Source organism: Musa acuminata, chromosome BXJ3-8, assembly GCF_036884655.1.
Source record: "Musa acuminata AAA Group cultivar baxijiao chromosome BXJ3-8, Cavendish_Baxijiao_AAA, whole genome shotgun sequence".
Taxonomy (NCBI): domain Eukaryota; kingdom Viridiplantae; phylum Streptophyta; class Magnoliopsida; order Zingiberales; family Musaceae; genus Musa; species Musa acuminata.
The window spans coordinates 21,108,983-21,127,236 of NC_088356.1; positions in this window are offsets into that span (position 1 = coordinate 21,108,983).

Consider the following 18,254-nt stretch of genomic DNA (forward strand, 5'->3'; position numbering starts at 1 on the left):
CTTCGTTTCGGAGACCACCATCCCCTTGGACTACTCCGATCTGCTGAACAAACTGTGCATTGTTCTGTCTCCTGCAAACACACTTGCTAGATTGCGACTCCCCGTCAATACAGCCCCCACTGCACCCCTCAAGGCCTAGCAACATGCTGAACTCATTGCACACTTCAGCCTCCTACGAACGTATCCTTCACATGCCGAAGAGAAAGTTTCAATGCTCCATGGCGCCGAGTCTCGGTCGCCTTGGGATGGCCACGAACATTCCATCGTCCGCATACAAGCCCATGCATGAGTACCAAATTCTTCGAGTTAGCAATTCCCCTCACCTTTGTGAGCTTTGCATAACTCTTTTGGTCGTTGAGCAACTCATTCCACCTTGGATGGTCTCATTCTTGCCAAGGGCCTCGCTTGCCTAGAGCACCATCAAGTATAGTTGTCAACGTTGAGCCGTAGCTCAAACTCAGCCATCCCAACCTTTGTGCGCTCCACATTCTTCCAAGCTTGCCTGTTCTTGTGGTGCCTCTTGCGCGAAGGGTTGGCCATTCCTCTGAATGCCAATCTCAGATGCCCGCTCCTCTGAGCGACTCCTTTTCCCTACATCTCCATGCCCGTTTTCCCGCAAACGGTCGCGCGTGTGCTGACTGCCCTCAACGCAGTCCCGCTAGGTCCCCCACGTTTGCATGCTAAGTGTTTCTATGAGTGCTTGTCTGTTAGGACTCTAGCTAGGAGAGTCCTAATTGAGAGGGACATTCATGTAAAACTGTTAGAACTCTAGCTAGGAGAGTCCTAATTAAGAGGGACATTCATGTAGGAGGTTTTTTCTTAGAGAAGAATTAGGAGTTGTAAGGGAATAGGAGTCTTGAGTAGGAGTCCTATTAGGAGTCTTGAGTAGGAGTCTTAATTGAGTAGGACTCTTGAGTAGGAGTCCTATTAGGAGTCTTGAGTAGGACTCTTGAGTAGGAGTCCTATTAGGAGTTAGGGTTTAGAAACCCTATAAATAGCTATGTATTCATCCTCTTTTGAGAAGCAATAGATGAATCTTTTCTGCAGCCTTTGAGCAGCAACTTGGAGGGAGGAACCCCTATAGAGTTCCAAGGAGGCCGATCCCCTAAAGAGATCAACCCCAAGTTTAGAATCTGCAAGGGTTCTATCACCTGGTATCAGAGCAGCGTTCTTGGCGTCTCGCTGCCCTTTCACAGCCATCCATCAACCCTCCACAACCATCCAAAGCAATTCCCACAATTGCTTAAAAGATCGTCACCGAATTCCGCCATCATCTCCACCACCACGGATCATCCTTTGATCTCCCCGTGAATTGCAACAGGTTCTGGTTTCCTACCTTACTACTGCTGCAATTTAGTTATCTTATTCGAAAATCCAAAAAAAAAAAAATTGTTCCAAAATTGCTGCATAAACTTTTCGTCGCAAAGTTTTCATCTCTACGACGAAAGATACATTGCAAAATTCCAATCGCATAGCATAGATTGTTTGATCTTGCTACTATATTTTTTCTATCCAAATCTCTATGAAATTTTTATGACAGCTTTGACACTTCCTAATAGCAGATTTTCCTTTGGTTTTGTCAAAAAATTCTCAATATAAACCGTTGATCTTTTACGTCTAATCTGCTATACTTGAAAATCTGCACCGTAAAATTTCAGCCGCATAGCACTATTTGTTTGATCTTGATACTAGGTTTTTTTCTGTCCAAATCTCTACGAAATTTTTATGATTGCTTTGAAACTTCCTAACAGTGGATTTCCCTTTGGTTTCGTCGAAAAATTCTCAATATAAACCACTGATCTTTTATGTCCAATCTGCTACACTTGAAAATCTATGCTGCAGAAAATTTCAGCCGCATATTGTTGCCTTAACCCATCTATTTGCAATCTTTTTTGAATGAAATTTCTTATACACTTCATGGATCATCTTGGCTTCCATCTAAGATTGATCTACTAAGGAATTTATCTCTAAAAACGATTTTGGGTTGCTGCAAATTTTCGTCGTAGACCGCTGAAATTTTTCGACGAGATTTCTGCTATCGCAACTTGCATCAATTTTCTTGCTGTTCCTGCCGAAATTTTCTTGATCAAATTGGACATCCTTGCTATCATATAAACTGTGATTTTTCTATCAATTCCCTCATCAAATCTCTCAAGTTTTTGGTGGAAATTTCGTCGAGAAACCGTTGTTTCTTCGACGACAATTCTGCTCTTACAAGACAATACAATTTTGTAGCAAACTTCCACTGATTTCTATCAAACCTTTGCTACCATCTACCACAGATCCAAACCTTTCATCCATAGCCCTAAAACTCTACCAAACCACACCCTCAAACTGCACCCAAAATAGCAACAAAACAAGCCTAAACCGCAGCCTACATCCACCAATCCACCAACCCTTTCGACCATCACTTCTCTCAACCTATACATGCCTTTAACCCAACAACAAAAGAGAGATCTTAACATCACAGATTTGAAGATATATACTATGGTATCTAAGGAGGCAATCAATGCTAAATTCGAAGCCTTGGAGGCACGAATGGAGGATAAGATTCGGATGCTCTTTACCGAACTCAGATTGGGCCGACCACTAAGCCCGAAGAAATCACATCAAGGAAAGAGCTTTGCCCAATCACACCAAGCCCAAAGATATGACTTCCAAGAGAGGGGAAGCTCTATGACCAACCCCAACTATTCATGCATGAGAGTGGAATTCCCTAGATGGGAAGAAGGAGACCCAATTGGTTGGATCTCGCGCGCGGAGCGATATTTTCGGTACCATAAAACTACGGATGCATCTATGGTGAAAATTGCAGCTATACATCTTGAAGGGGATGCTATACAGTGGTTTGACTGGTTTGAACATACTTATGGAGTCTTTTCATGGCAACAATTCAAAGAAGGACTGCTGATCCGCTTCAGACCAACCGATTACAAGAATATTGACGGACAACTAGCAAAGATCCGACAAACCTCCACCATTCAGGAGTACCAAACCAGGTTTGAAAGGTTATCTAATCAAACTCTTGATTGGTCTCAAAAACAGCTATTGAGGACCTTCATTGAGGGCTTGAAGCCGGAGATCCGAGGAGAAGTTAAAGCGCGACAACCGTATACGCTTATGGCAGCCATCTCCTTCGCACGACATCAAGAGGAGCAATTGAACCATGAAGCTCGGAGGACTAGGGTCACTCCTCAACCAGTAATATTGAAGCCCTTAGCCCCCCCTACTGTCGACCAAGTCCCTGCACCAAAGAGGTTAACAGGAGAAGAGCTTCGGGAGCGATATGCGAAGGGGTTATGTTGGCATTGTGACGAGCCGTGGAGCCGTGAGCATCGCTGCAGTAAAGGAGGACTTCTTATGATTGAACCGATAGAAGAAGAGGTCATTGAACATCCAAAAGAGAGCTTTGAATATGAAGAAGAAGATGCAGAAGAAGAGCCACAATCGACCGAAGTTACGGTACATACACTAGCTAGCTACTCAAACCCGCAAACGATGAAAATTGGAGGCCTTCTCAAACAACAACCAATCACTGTTCTCATCGACACGGGCAGTACTACTAACTTCCTAAATAGTAAGCTTGCTGTTCGGATATCATTACCTATCGAGAATCGCTGCAAGTTTGATGTTAAGGTCGCCGACGGACGGATTTTGAATTGTGATCATAGGCGCTTGCAGGAGAAACTATTGCTGCAGGACCAAGAGATAATTGCAGATTTCTTCCTTCTCCCTCTTAACAATCATGAGGCCATGCTCAGAATTAAATGGTTGACGACATTAGGTGATATTTCCTGGAATTTTATGAAACTAATTATGAAATTTTACAGTAAGGAGAAACAGGTGACATTGCACGGGAAACGTGGGGGCGACATAACAACGATTTGCACACAACAAATGGAGAATGTTTTGCATAAAGCATGCAGCGACTTTTTGGTACAACTTGAGCAGCAAACTAAGGGAGAGCTAACAGAATTTGAAGATCCAAATCTACTTCCTTTGCTTGCTGAATTTTCAAATATATTTGACGAACCGCGCAACCTACCTCTTACCTGTCGGCATGATCATTGTATAATGATTCTTCCAGGAAAATCTTCAGCAAATGCTCAGCCATATCAGTATCCACATCTCCAGAAGGATGAAATAGAAAGGATTATAAAAGAGATGCTCGAAACAGGAGTTATTCGGCCAAGTTGCAACCTCTACTCTTCGCCGGTGCTACTTGTATGCAAGAAGGACGGAACATGGCGAATATGCATTGATTACCGAGCTCTCAATGGCATTACCATCAAGGATAAATACCCTATTCCAATAGTAGATGACAGGGAGCACAAATCTTTACAAAGCTGGACCTTTGATCCGGGTATCATCAAATACGAGTATGCGAAGAAGACATACCGAAAATCGCCTTTCGAATACACAACAACCACTATGAATTTTTGCTTTTTTCAAAAGAAGGTGGAATATCTTGGGCATATCATATCAGAGGAAGGTGTGGTAGTAGACCCCTTCAAAATTGGAGCAATGCAAAACTGGCTGACCCCGAGGAACATAAAATTGCTACATGGCTTTCTCGGTTTAACAGGCTACTACTGCAAGTTCGTGAAAAACTATGGAGAGATCAGTGCACCACTTACTTCCTTTCTGAAAAAAGATGTCTTCCAATGGTCGAATAGAGCCTCTGTTGCCTTCGACAAACTTAAGGCAGCCATGACGATGATGCCGGTGCTAACACTACCAGATTTCAACCGACCCTTCATTATTGAGGCCGACGCATCTGAAGTCGGAATTGGAGCAATTCTCATGCAAGATGGTCGACCACTCGCATACACTAGCAAGGCATTATCTCCCTCCCATCAAAATAAGTCAACATATGATAAGGAGATGCTCGCTATTGTGCGCGCAGCAACGAGGTGGAGACCCTACTTGATTGGTCGACGATTTCAAATTAAAACCGACCATAAAAGCCTCAAGTACTTTTTGGAACGAAAGATATCATCCCCTGAGCAGCAAAACTGGGTAACAAAACTTCTTGGATTTGATTATGAAATCACTTACAAAAAGGGGAAAGAGAATGTTCTTGCAGATGCGCTTTCGCAACTACCCGAGCAAGCTGAAGTTTTGGCCATTTCACTTCCGACCAGCGACTTCCTTGAGGATATTAAGATGGAATGGCATCACTCACAAACCGACGGCTAGACAGAAGTTGTAAATAGGTGCTTGGAGATAGCCCAAAGCCACCCACCAAATATGACTACCCAAGGAGGACTTCAGACTCAGCCAAGTGCCATTATTGATCGACGGATTATGATTCGACGACGACGATCCACTACTGAATTGCTAATACAGTGGGCAAACCTACTAACAGAAGATGCCATTTTGGAGAACTATGATGACTTGAAGATCAAATTCCCAAAATTCATGAATCGTCAGCCTCGAGGACAAGGCTGATTTGAAGAGGGCGGGTTTGTTAGGACTCTAGCTAGGAGAGTCCTAATTGAGAGGGACATTCATGTAAAACTGTTAGAACTCTAGCTAGGAGAGTCCTAATTAAGAGGGACATTCATGTAGGAGGTTTTTTCTTAGAGAAGAATTAGGAGTTGTAAGGGAATAGGAGTCTTGAGTAGGAGTCCTATTAGGAGTCTTGAGTAGGAGTCTTAATTGAGTAGGACTCTTGAGTAGGAGTCCTATTAGGAGTCTTGAGTAGGACTCTTGAGTAGGAGTCCTATTAGGAGTTAGGGTTTAGAAACCCTATAAATAGCTATGTATTCATCCTCTTTTGAGAAGCAATAGATGAATCTTTTCTACAGCCTTTGAGCAGCAACTTGGAGGGAGGAACCCCTATAGAGTTCCAAGGAGGCCGATCCCCTAAAGAGATCAACCCCAAGTTTAGAATCTGCAAGGGTTCTATCATTGTCCCGCTCTGATACCATATGACACGGACTTAGCTGGTTTTGCCTAAGTCGTGCGGCACCCTTGCGTGTCCGTCCGCAAAGGTCAGCCTCCCAGAAGCCTCCCATTGTCCCTTAGGACCACCAAAAGAGAGAACGAGTTAGAGAGAACGCCTCAATCGGGATCCACAAGCAAACATCTCCGAAAAACACTTTATAGACAATACAAATTACAAACAGACTTTACAAGCTCTGAATAGTGGCACAACAAAGGGTAAAATGGTCCATTATAGACCGAAAAGCTCTCGCACGTGTCCACATGACACAACCTTTATTTACAAGCCTAAAGAGGCCACCAACCCAACTAAAGTGGGACTATTAAGCCTTCGGCCGCCCCTCTACATTCTGTACAAGGCATGAACATGCCAAAAGACACGGACATACATAAGTATTACATCAAACATCTTGTTTAGAAGTTTGTCCGTGACAAAGCGGTGCCACCACCTGATAGGGGTGGTTGCACCGCCCAGCTTTCTTGGGAGACCATCTCCTGGGCGGTGCCACCGCCGACCCTAGCGGTGTCACCGCCTAGCAGGAATTCTGGTCCGAATGGGTTGATCCATTCGGCCCAATTTGGGTCTATCAAGGGCCAAATTGCCGCCAGATAAAGTTAATGGGATCACCTCCCATTCGTAACTTAATCTACATGCTAACTACGATATTTCTTAAGACATTTACTACAACTTGCTCCGGTGCATCAATCGCTTCTTCCGGCGAGCTTCCGGCGAACTTCCGACGAACATCTGACAAACCTTCGGTGATGCTCCGACGGACTTTTGGCAAACTCCTGGACTTGTGATGATCCACTTGATGAGTTCCGACGAGCTTCTTTAGCAAGCTCCTGGACTTCTCGAATTTGTTCCCATAGAACCTCCGACGACCCTCCGGACTTCCGTCGAACTCTTGAACTCCCAACGTGATCATAGTCTTACTCCGGCGCAACTCCTGCTGCATGTGTTTCTTCCATCATAGTTAATCCTGCACACTTTTCTCACCATATGGATTAGATAACAAATGATAATTGACTTCATCATCAAAATCCGAGATTCAACATCGAGATCTTTTATTCTCCTATGTTCCTTTTTGCTGTTTATTAAAAGAATATCTTTTTCAAAATTTATGAATTAAGATTTTTTTATTTAAAAAAGGAGATCAAAATGAATTATGTCTTTTGGTATTCACATGATTTTTGATATTATATCTTTCTTGACATGATTTTTGTTATTTATAATTCTTTTTTATTTAGGGTTGTATACCTTATGTGATACTTAGAGAATTGAAGAATTGATGTAAAGATAAATGAATTGCACTTTTGTATTATTACCCTCTTTTTGCCAATGGCAAAGGGGGAGAAAGAATTACTAGTATGCACATCTCAAAAGAGAATCAAAATTTGCTAGCTTCCACAATTCAAAAAGAAGCAAATCATGCTAGCTTACACATTGCAAAGAAAAGCAAACTTGTTAGCTTGCATGTTCTAAAATGATATAAGTCTTGTATTCTTTTTCAAAAACTTGTTAGCTTGAACATCACAAAGAAAAGAAAACATGCTATCTTGCACATCTCAAGAGAAACAAAACATGCACATCTCAAGAGAGGCATTACTCATGATGCATGTTCTAACTTGTATATCTTGAAAACTTGCATGCTTGCATGTTTTAAAATGATGATATATGCAATGATGCTTTAAAAACATGAAATTATGTTTATAATATAATGATTTAAAATTATATCTAAAAAATTGCTAGTTGTACTTCTACCTTTTGTTGATGACAAAGGGGGAGAAGAAATAATGATGATGTATAAGTTATGATGATAATTATGCATGGGATGATGTACTTGGATATTTTGATTATGCTTGATTTTATGTTGCATGCAATGATATGATTAATTGGTTCTTTCAATATTCATGATGCATACAATGGTGAAATACTTATAATTCTATGAATTCAAAAGATTTATAAATATGGTATATTGATAGTGAGAGTTTGGTTTAAACTCCGTCATCAATTAGTTGTCATCATTAAAAAAGGGGTGAGATTATTTAATCTCATATTTTGATGATGAAATCAATTGACAAAGTTATAATATAATGTGTGATTAAGTGTCATAGGACTAGCTTCGATCAAGGAAGATAAATTGATTAAAGCAGTAGAATCAGAAGTTGGGCTGGAATAGAACATGTCCGAAGATTGGAAGTCGAACCGGAGGAAGGTCGACGTGTCGGCAGAAGGCTTCATGCCGTGAGTTCGGGCATCGGGCCAAGAAGATTAGGCATTGTGCCAAGGAAATCAGATGTAATAGAATCTTTGAATGTCAACACACAAACAATGCTCAGCTCTTGAAAGAGATTATTAGAGACTCAAGATCCTGTATGGAGCATGATCTCAAAATCGAGCACTTCACCCGAAGAGAAAAAGATATTTTTATCAAATTTAATTTTGCTATTAGCTAAAGATCTTGGAAATGATGTCAAATAATGTACCCACAGGTAGTTATAGTCTACAGCATGTGTAGTCATAACTATCACATTCGCACTCTATGAGTTAATTGGCTTTGTCTATGACTTGTATAGATAAAGCTATTTGTAGAATCTTTACACATAATCAATTTACTTTTACTTACCAAAAAAAAATCAGATATTGTGAGAAAGCAACTTGATGAATAAGCAATACGCCGAAGGAGAGGATGATGCACTGAAGGATCGGACGAAGCACCGGATGAACCAATGACATGATGGACAATATGTGATTAATGCTTTGTAATAATTACCTAGTGTTGAATCTCAGATTTTGATGATGAAATAAATTGATATGTTTGTGATCTAATCTATCTTTTGAGTGATGCAGGACTAGTGTTAGAAATGAGTCAACACTAAGAGAGGGGGGGAGAGGGTGAATTAGTGCAGTAGTAAAAAATGTCGATTTCGAAAATATTCTTAGAAAAAAAATCAAATTCGACTCAAATCATTTGTTTCACTTTGAATAAGTAGAGAAGAAAAGGTTGGGTAGTTTGCAATGTAGTAAAGTTAAATGCAATAAGGAAAGAACACACCAGAATTTACAGTGGTTCGGTCATTGTGACCTACATCCACTCCCGATTCCTCTTCCGTTAAGGCCATCGATATCCACTAATGGTCTTCCTTCGATAGACGAAGACCAACCACCTTCTTACACCCCTCTTCTCTTTTTCATAGGTTTATGAGATAACTATTTACAAGAACTCACTCCTCCCTATACAGAATTCTAAACTTAGAACTTTAGAGGAGGGAATCTCTCAAGTAATTACTATAGTGTTTTCTCACTTTTAAATTCTCTGTGTATGTATATGTTAACCAGGGATGAGAGGGGTATTTATAGGCCTCTAGAAGATTCGAACTTTGAGCCTAAAAAGATCTCATCCCGGGTTTCCCGAGTCCTAGCGGGACCACCACCTACAACACTGACACTATACGGTACCACCACCTGACACCTTACCACTGGGCAGTATCATCACCCAATCTAGCGGTACCACCGCCTGATAGTCTCTCAGAGACTATTTGGGCGGTAACATCACTTGACACATTCTCGGAGACTATACCACGACGGTGCCACCGTTGGGTCATTGTTTGGGCCTTCCACTTGGCCCAACACAACCTAATCTTGGGCCCAGTTGGCCCCTAATTGAGTTGGCCCAATTCCAATCGAATTATGTGCTAACTACGAATTTTAAGGCATACACTAAGCAAATGAATCTAATTAGTTTAGGTTTCTTCCAGCGAGCTCCCGACGATCTTCCGGCGAACTTTCAATGATCTCTCAGCAATGTTCCAGCGGACTCCGACAAGCTCCTAGACTTCATGACGATCTTCTTGGCAAGTTCCGATGAACTTCTCTGGCAAGCTCTTGGACTTCTTAGTTAATTCCGATAGAACTTCCGACGAACGTCCGGACTTTCAACGAACTCTCGAACTCCCAACGAAATCTCATTCTTGAATCTGAGACTTCAATTTTCTTTATGTCTTGTTATCATAGTTAATCCTGCACAATTAAAACTTATTTCGATCTAGATAATTATTATAAAACTTAAATCAATATTGTCCGGCATGTCATTAGTTCATCGACGCTTCCTTCGATTCGTTGGCGCATCGTCCTCTCTTGTGGCCAATTGCCCAATGTTGAATCTCGTATTTTGATGATGAAACCAATTGATAATTGTGTTTATGTTTTAATCCGTGTTTTGAGTGACACAAGATGCTTCGATCAGGATGAGACAATTAAAGCAGGAAAAATCATGTTGTGCCGGAGGAACATGTCAGAAGATTGGACGTCAGGCCGGTGGATCGGTCAACGTATCGAGAGAAAGCTTGGGGTCGTGGACTCGGGTATCAGGCCAAGAAGAGCGGGTATTGTGCCAAGGATATCAGAGTTTCAGAGTTAACTGGCCGATTGGGCAATAGGCCGCAAGAGAGGACGATGCGCCGAAGAATCGGACGAAGCGTCGAGGGACCAATGACCAACTTGGTTAATTGCTTAGGAATAATTGTCTCGATCGAAGTTTTGTTTTACATGTGCAGGATTAACTACGATGAAAGTAAGACATGCAGCATGAGTTGTGCCGGAGTTAAGACTATGATCACGTTGGGAGTTCGAGAGCTCGACGGAAGTCCGGACGGTCGTCGGAGGTTCTGCGGGAATAAATCCGATAAGTCCAAGAGCTTGCCAAAAGAAGCTCGTCAGAACTCGCCAAGTGGATCGTCGCAAGTCCAGGAGTTTGTCGAAAGTCCGTTGGAGCATTGCTGGAGGTTCATCGGATATTCGCCGAAAGTTCGCCGGAAGCAAGCTGTAGTAAATGTCTTAAGAAATTCATAGTTAGCACGATGATTAAGTTAGAAATGAGAGGTGATCCCATTAAATTAATCTTGGGGCAATTGGGCCCTTGACAGACCCAGATTGGGCTGAATGGATCAGCCTATTCTGACCTAGATTTCTTGGCTAGAGGTGGCACCGCCTGGGTCGGCGGTGGCACCACCCAGGGCTCAATCTCCGAGCTCTGGCTGGGTGGTGCAACTGCCTCTGATAGAGGTGCAACTGCTTGAGCTCGGTCTCCGAGCTCTGGCAGGAGGTGCAACCGCCCCTGACAAGCGGTGGCACTACCCAAAGGCTCAGTCTCCGAGCTCTGCCAAGCAGTGCAACCGCCAGACCCCGGAATTCTGGGAATTAACAATTTTGAGCTCGGAATTTAAACTAGTTTGGGGCCTATAAATACCCCATTCTTTTAGCAATGAAAGAGCAACCAAAACCACCGAAATCCTAATCTTACTCTATGATTTTTCGAGCTCAAAAGTGTTGTATGAGTTAAAAGTTCTTCTCCCTCTTTTTTTCCAAGTTCTGATCTTTTAAGAGAGGAGAGAAAATTCTGTAAGGGTTGTCTCCTAAGCCCGTCAAAAGGAGTAAAACTGTAAAAGGGTGGTTGGCCTTCGCCTATTGAAGGAAGGCCTCTAGTGGACGTCGGTGACCTCGTCGGTGGAGGAAGCCAGAAGTGGATGTAGGTCAAGATTGACCGAACCACTCTAAAATCGCAATGCTCTCTGGTTTGCATTTACTTTGAGCATATTATCTTTACTGCAAACCACCACAATAGCTTACTGCCTTCTGCGAATTTACGATCGTGTTTCATAGTTCAGTATTTTCCAAATCGGTGTTTAGACGTAAATCAGTTTTATCGTACGAACATCATATTTCAGTTTGTGCTTATATTTTGATTTCCATCATAACTACAAATTGCCCTTATAGATTCACTTTAACTGCATCTTGCTTTATCATAAGTTAAAGTGATTTACGAATTCGCTTTTCTACCGAAATTGCTCTTATCATACGAACGCAGTTTTAATCGTCGAAAGTTTTCCGCTGCACTAATTCACCCCCCGCCTCTTAGTGCTCTTGATCCTAACACCCAATTGGCCAGTTGACCTCCGCAACTCCGATTTCGTTGGTATAATTTTCACTCTTCTTGACTCAATGCCTGAACCCATGGCCCGAAGCCTTTGGCTGATATGTCGATCGATCCTCCAGCTCAATGTCCAATCTTTTGATATGTACCATTCCAACCCAATATGATTCTTCCTACCTTAATTGCCTCTCCCTGATCGAAGCTTCCTGCATCACTCAAAACGTAGATCAAATAAACACGATCAATTGGTTTCATCATCAAAATCCGAGATTCAACAATCTCCCCCTTTTTGATGATGACAACCAATTGATGATGGAGTTAACCTTAACTCCCCCTATCAATATGCCATATTGATAGAACCTTGAATTCAATTCAAAGCAATATTAATCATGAAATCATTATGAGTCCAAGCAATATAAAATCATACATAATCAAATTTTTAATACATTATTCTATGCATGATCATCAACATAACTACTCCCCCTTTGTCATCAACAAAAAGGAGAAGTGCATCTAGCAAGTTTTTTAACATACAAGCTAGAAAAATTTTTATCACTTTACAACATGCCTAATCAACAAATCATCATTAATTTTAATGATGTGCAAGATTATAAATTTTGTAAGTATGTACTTTTGCTTCTTAAGATAGGCAAGCTAGAAATTTTGTGTAATGTTCAAGATAGCAAGTTTTTTCTTCTCTTATGAGAATTGCAAATTTTGCTTCCTTTGCAATGTTCAAGCTAGCAATTCTAATAAGTTTTACATCATGCAAGCTAGTAAATTTTTACATCATTTCATAAAATGTAAGCTAGCAATATTTGAGATGTTTAAGAAAGCAACTTTTGCTTCTTGAATTATGCAAGTTAGCAATCTTTGCTTCTCTTTTGAGATGAGCAAGCTAGCATGTTTTTGTATTTTCTTGAATTATGTAAGCTAGCAAATTTTATCTCCCCCTTTGTCATTGTCAAAAAGAAGGGAAGAATATAATTTTGTAATTCTTTTTCCCTTTATATCAATTTTCATATCTTGACAAAGATAAATTTATCATCCTTAATTCAATATGTTTGTGAATCAATATAGTTTCAAATTAAAACATGCATAATTTCAAAACCTTACATTTCATCCTTACTTCATGAATGATACCAAAAATAAATCATCACTATGGGCATATCATACATAATACTCAGGCATTCATGATATATTATTTTATGAAAAGAGATCATAGTATTGCATGCATCATTCTAAATCATAATATTTCACATCATGATGGTATCAAAATGTCGAATTACATTACATCCTATCATGCATGATTATAACTTCTCATGAGTATTTCATGCATAATTTTATTTCATCACATTTATTTCATCACATGAAGAATATAAAGAAAAATTAATTGGGTGATGAGATATACACTAAATGAATACAAGGGAGTATCATAAATAAATCATGGCATGAAAGATATGATCATACGAATACCAAAAGACATGATTCATATAGTAAATCTCCTCTTTAAATACCAAGAAAAAATCGTAGGAGTACAGAGAAGATATCTTGATTAAGAAAAAAAAAACTCAAGTAATTCCATGAAACCAAGATCATAATTTAAATAAAACTCATTCGAATTCAAATCATCAAGTCATCAAAATCATTTTCAAGAGATTCATAAAATAACATAAATACATTAATTGATCTCCCTTTTGTAACCATTCTCATTAAGATTCATAATTCATGATAATGAATTCCTTCATTTATAATAGTTTAAATGTTTCAGTTTTTATTCATTATAAATGAAACTGTTATTATTAAATATTTATTTAATATCATTATAATTCTTTATTATGGTCCAAACGTTACAAATTTGAATTAATTCTTGAATGTTATAAGTTGGTGATAATAAATGTTCTTGATCGGAGAATATTTACATAAATGAAGATTTTGGTCTCTGGGCTTAACATCTAAAACGAGAGTTCTGAGCCGAGAAGTGCCAAAGTTCAAGAAGAAATCGTTACTGAAATTCTTGACAACAATGGCTAGAGGTACGCTATTTCAATTCCACATTAGTTTACTTGTGTTTCTATTCTAATGATTTAGAAACACATATTTGGTATCAAAAGATATCTAACAGTTGGTATCAGTGCCCTCTAACCTTTGCATTGATATGAAAGCATTTTCATTTTTATACCATGAATATAGCTTTATTTTGGTTTCTTTTTGGAACTTCTTGATATATTTCATGTTAAAAATCATGAGAATATAACTTTTAAATATTTAGAGTTAGTAAAATGCTCATATTAGATATGCATATTTAGTTATATTAATTTATGCTTATAAGTCTATTTTATATGTCTAAAATGTCTAGTGGTCCATATAATCTTAATTAATTAGGAATTAGCCATAGCATTCAGATCCTGTTCTAGTGGTACAACAATTGTGGGATCTTTTGCAAAACAAATGTTCCTTATGGTCACAATGGGTTTCTGCTAGGTATCTTTCAAAGGAATCAATCTGGGAAATTTCAACAAGAACATACCACTCTTGGAAAGGAATTTTAAAGGCAAGAAATTGGCTAATCAAACACATTTCTTATGCAATCTCTTCTGGAACTAGTACTAATATGTGGTACGATCCTTGGGTGAATAGGAAGAGTATATTTCAATTATATGGCGACAGAATACGAAAAGATCTTGGGGCTCCCAAAGATTGGAAGGTTTCCGAGTTCATTGCTAACGGTACCTGGTGTCTCCCTAATCCTATTTCTCCCGAAATGTTATCACTTTGGCCGACTATCATAGCTATTCCAATCAGGAACAACTCTTCAGATATACTTATTTGGCCTCATGACAATGGCAAATTTAGTGCCACATCCGTATGGAATCAAATTAGACAAAGAAATAACAAGTGGGTCCCAAGCAGTTGGACATGGGATCGACCGGGATCACAAAGACACTCCTTATGTACATGGCAGGCCCTTCTCAATAAACTACCTACAATAGACAATATGAAAAGAAGAGGTATCTATCATGTTAACCGATGCTCCCTTTGTTTGCAACAAGAAGAAACTGTTGACCACCTTTATTTTGCTTGTAATTATACAAAATGGATATGGAAGGAGATTCTCTAGCGATTTGAACTCAATAGACTGCCGCAACCAAACTTGCACCAAGAACTAGGCGACCTTATGCAATGTTTCTCAAGAAAAGGGCCACTTACACAACTGGCAAAGGTTACTTTCAGATGCGCTATTTGGTGGATGTGGAAGGAGAGATGTAATAGAATCTTTGAATGTCAACACACAAACAATGCTCAGCTCTTGAAAGAGATTATTAGAGACTCAAGATCCTGTATGGAGCATGATCTCAAAATCGAGCACTTCACCCGAAGAGAAAAAGATATTTTTATCAAATTTAATTTTGCTATTAGCTAAAGATCTTGGGAATGATGTCAAATAATGTACCCACAGGTAGTAGTTATAGTCTACAGCATGTGTAGTCATAACTATCGCATTCGCACTCTATGAGTTAATTGGCTTTGTCTATGACTTGTATAGATAAAGCTATTTGTAGAATCTTTACACATAATCAATTTACTTTTACTTACCAAAAAAAAAGCCATAGCATTCTTAATTAATTAAAATTATATATAAAGTTAAAATAAGGATCACATAAGTAATTAGATATCATATTGTGACTGATATATTTAATATAATAATTATTATCCCATATGATCTTTTATTATATTCAATATAATTAATTAGGATAAAATATCATATTATTTTCATAATTTACCCACAGAGATTATGAATTGGATTATAATTTGATAGTTTTATCATAAAGACCATTTGAATCTATTTGAATTAAGAATTTAGCCCACAGGCAATTTTTATGTCATGAGATTTATATTTTTTTGGTATGTTTCACATTGGTATCACATTGGTAAAACATGCAATTTAAAATATTATGCTTCAAATTTTAGCATAAGCATGTTTGATTTTATACAGTTTCTCAAACTGTTAATTTCTCTGATATTCGATGTGATATTCTCGAACTTAGGGGTGATAACTCTAAGATATAGAAGGAGAGGGATTTCTTCCATTTAGGATGGATAGATATTGATTATGCTATTAGGAAAGATGAATCACCTATAGTCACTAATATCAGCACTCCAACTGAGGTCACGTTATATTAGCGATGGGAGCGATCCAATCAGCTCAGCGTGATATTTATCAAGACTAAGATAACTACTGATATACGTGGTTTTGTTGACCAGCATGAAAAAGTCTGAGACTTGCTACAAGCTATTGATGAGCAATTCGTCACTTCGGAAAATGCAGTAGCAAGTACCCTAATAATGAAATTTTCATCCCTTAGACTCACCAATATAAACGGTGTGCGTGAGCATATAATGTAAATGTAAGATATTGCGGCTCAACTTAAGAAACTCGAGGTTAATACGCCAGAATCTTTCCTAGTGCACTATATTTTGAACACCCTTCCATATTAATACGGGTCTTTTAAGATTTCATATAATACACATAATAAAATGGTCAATCAATGAATTAATGATCATGTGTGTTTAAGAAGAAGAGAGGCTAGTGATGGAACTAGGTGAGAGTGCATTAGTAGTAACCACTCACGGGAAGAATAAAACTGCAAAAATTATTCCAATCAGAATGCTCATCAGTAGGGAAAAGGTAAAATACCACCTCAAGCTGATATCAAGAAAGAAGCAAGCTATTTCTTTGTCAAAGAAAGGGACACATGAAGAAGGAATATATGAAATTCCAACAATGACTTGAAAAGAAAGGTAAACCAACATCGTTTGTGTGTTATGAATCTAATATGGTTAATGTTAATATTAACATATGGTGGATTGATTCTGGATCAATAATCCATATTGTAAACTCTTTACAGGATATGCAAAACCTAAGGAAGCCACTGGGAAGTGAGCAAAAAATCTTATTAGGAAAAAAGATGGGCTCACATGTGGAAGTAATTAGAACATACATTTTAACATTAAGTAGTGGTTTTGTTTTAAAATTGGAAAGAATCTTTTATGTACCAAGTTTCTCACGAAACTTGATTTATGTTTCCAAACTCATACCATTTGGGTATTCCTTTTATTTTAAAGACACATCATTTTATTTATTATATAAATCTGATTGTGTTGCGATAGGTATTTTGTCTGATGGTCTTTACTATATTTTATTACAAAATAATAATACTTAAAGTTCAATGCATGTTCATGCTGGCACCAAAAGGTGTAATATTAATGAGGACTCCTCTATATTATGGCATTAGAGATTAAGACATATCTCCATAGAGAGAATTAAGATATTAGTTAAAGATGGGGTACTTAGTACTCTTGATTTTATTAATTTTAAAACTTGTGTGGACTATATTAAGGGAAAGTAGACCAATAAATCCAAAAAGGGTACTAATAGGAGTTCAGACATATTAGAAATCATTCATACTGATATATGTTATCCAGACATGGACACACATAGTCAGAAATACTTCATCTCCTTTATAGATGATTACTCACAATATATGTATATATATTTACTTCATAACAAAAATGAAGCATTAGATGCCTTCAAAGTTTTTAAGGCTGAAGTTGAGAACCAATGTGGTAAGCGAATCAAAATTGTGAGACCAGATAGAGGTGGAGAATATTATGGTAGATATATTGAAAATGGACAAGCACCTAGTCCTTTTGCTATGTTTCTTCAAGAACATGAAATTATTGCCCAATATAGTATACCTGGTTCTCCAAACCATAATGGTATCATAGAAAGAAGAAACTGAACATTATTAGACATGGTGCAAAGTATGCTTAGCAACTCTAATCTTTCTAAGTTCTTGTGGACTGAAGCACTAAAGACGACTGTGTATATATTAAAATCGAGTTCCAACCAAGGCTGTTATAAAGACATCATTTGAATTTGGGGATGTCCATCTAAGGTCAGGATATATAATCCACAAGAGACGAAACTTGACTCGAGGACTATTAGTGGGTATTTCATTGCATATGGCGAAAAGTCCAAAGGTTTTAGGTTTTATTGTCCATCTCACACGACTAGGATTGTGGAATCAAGAAACGCTAAATTTCTTGAGGATGACTTGATTAGTGGGAGTAATCAGTTCAGGAACATAGTATCTGTTAGGATCGGAGCGGCACTAAGAGGGGGGGGGGGGTGAATTAGTGCAGCGGATTAAAACTTCGATTTTAACAAAATCTTTCGTACGATAAGAATGGAACTTGAAAAGTTTAACTTGAAAGCGTATTCTTAAAATTGCGCAGCAAGGGTAATAAGGAACTAAAGCAGTAAGAAGATTTGCAGTAATGTAAATGACAATAATAAAATGCAAACCA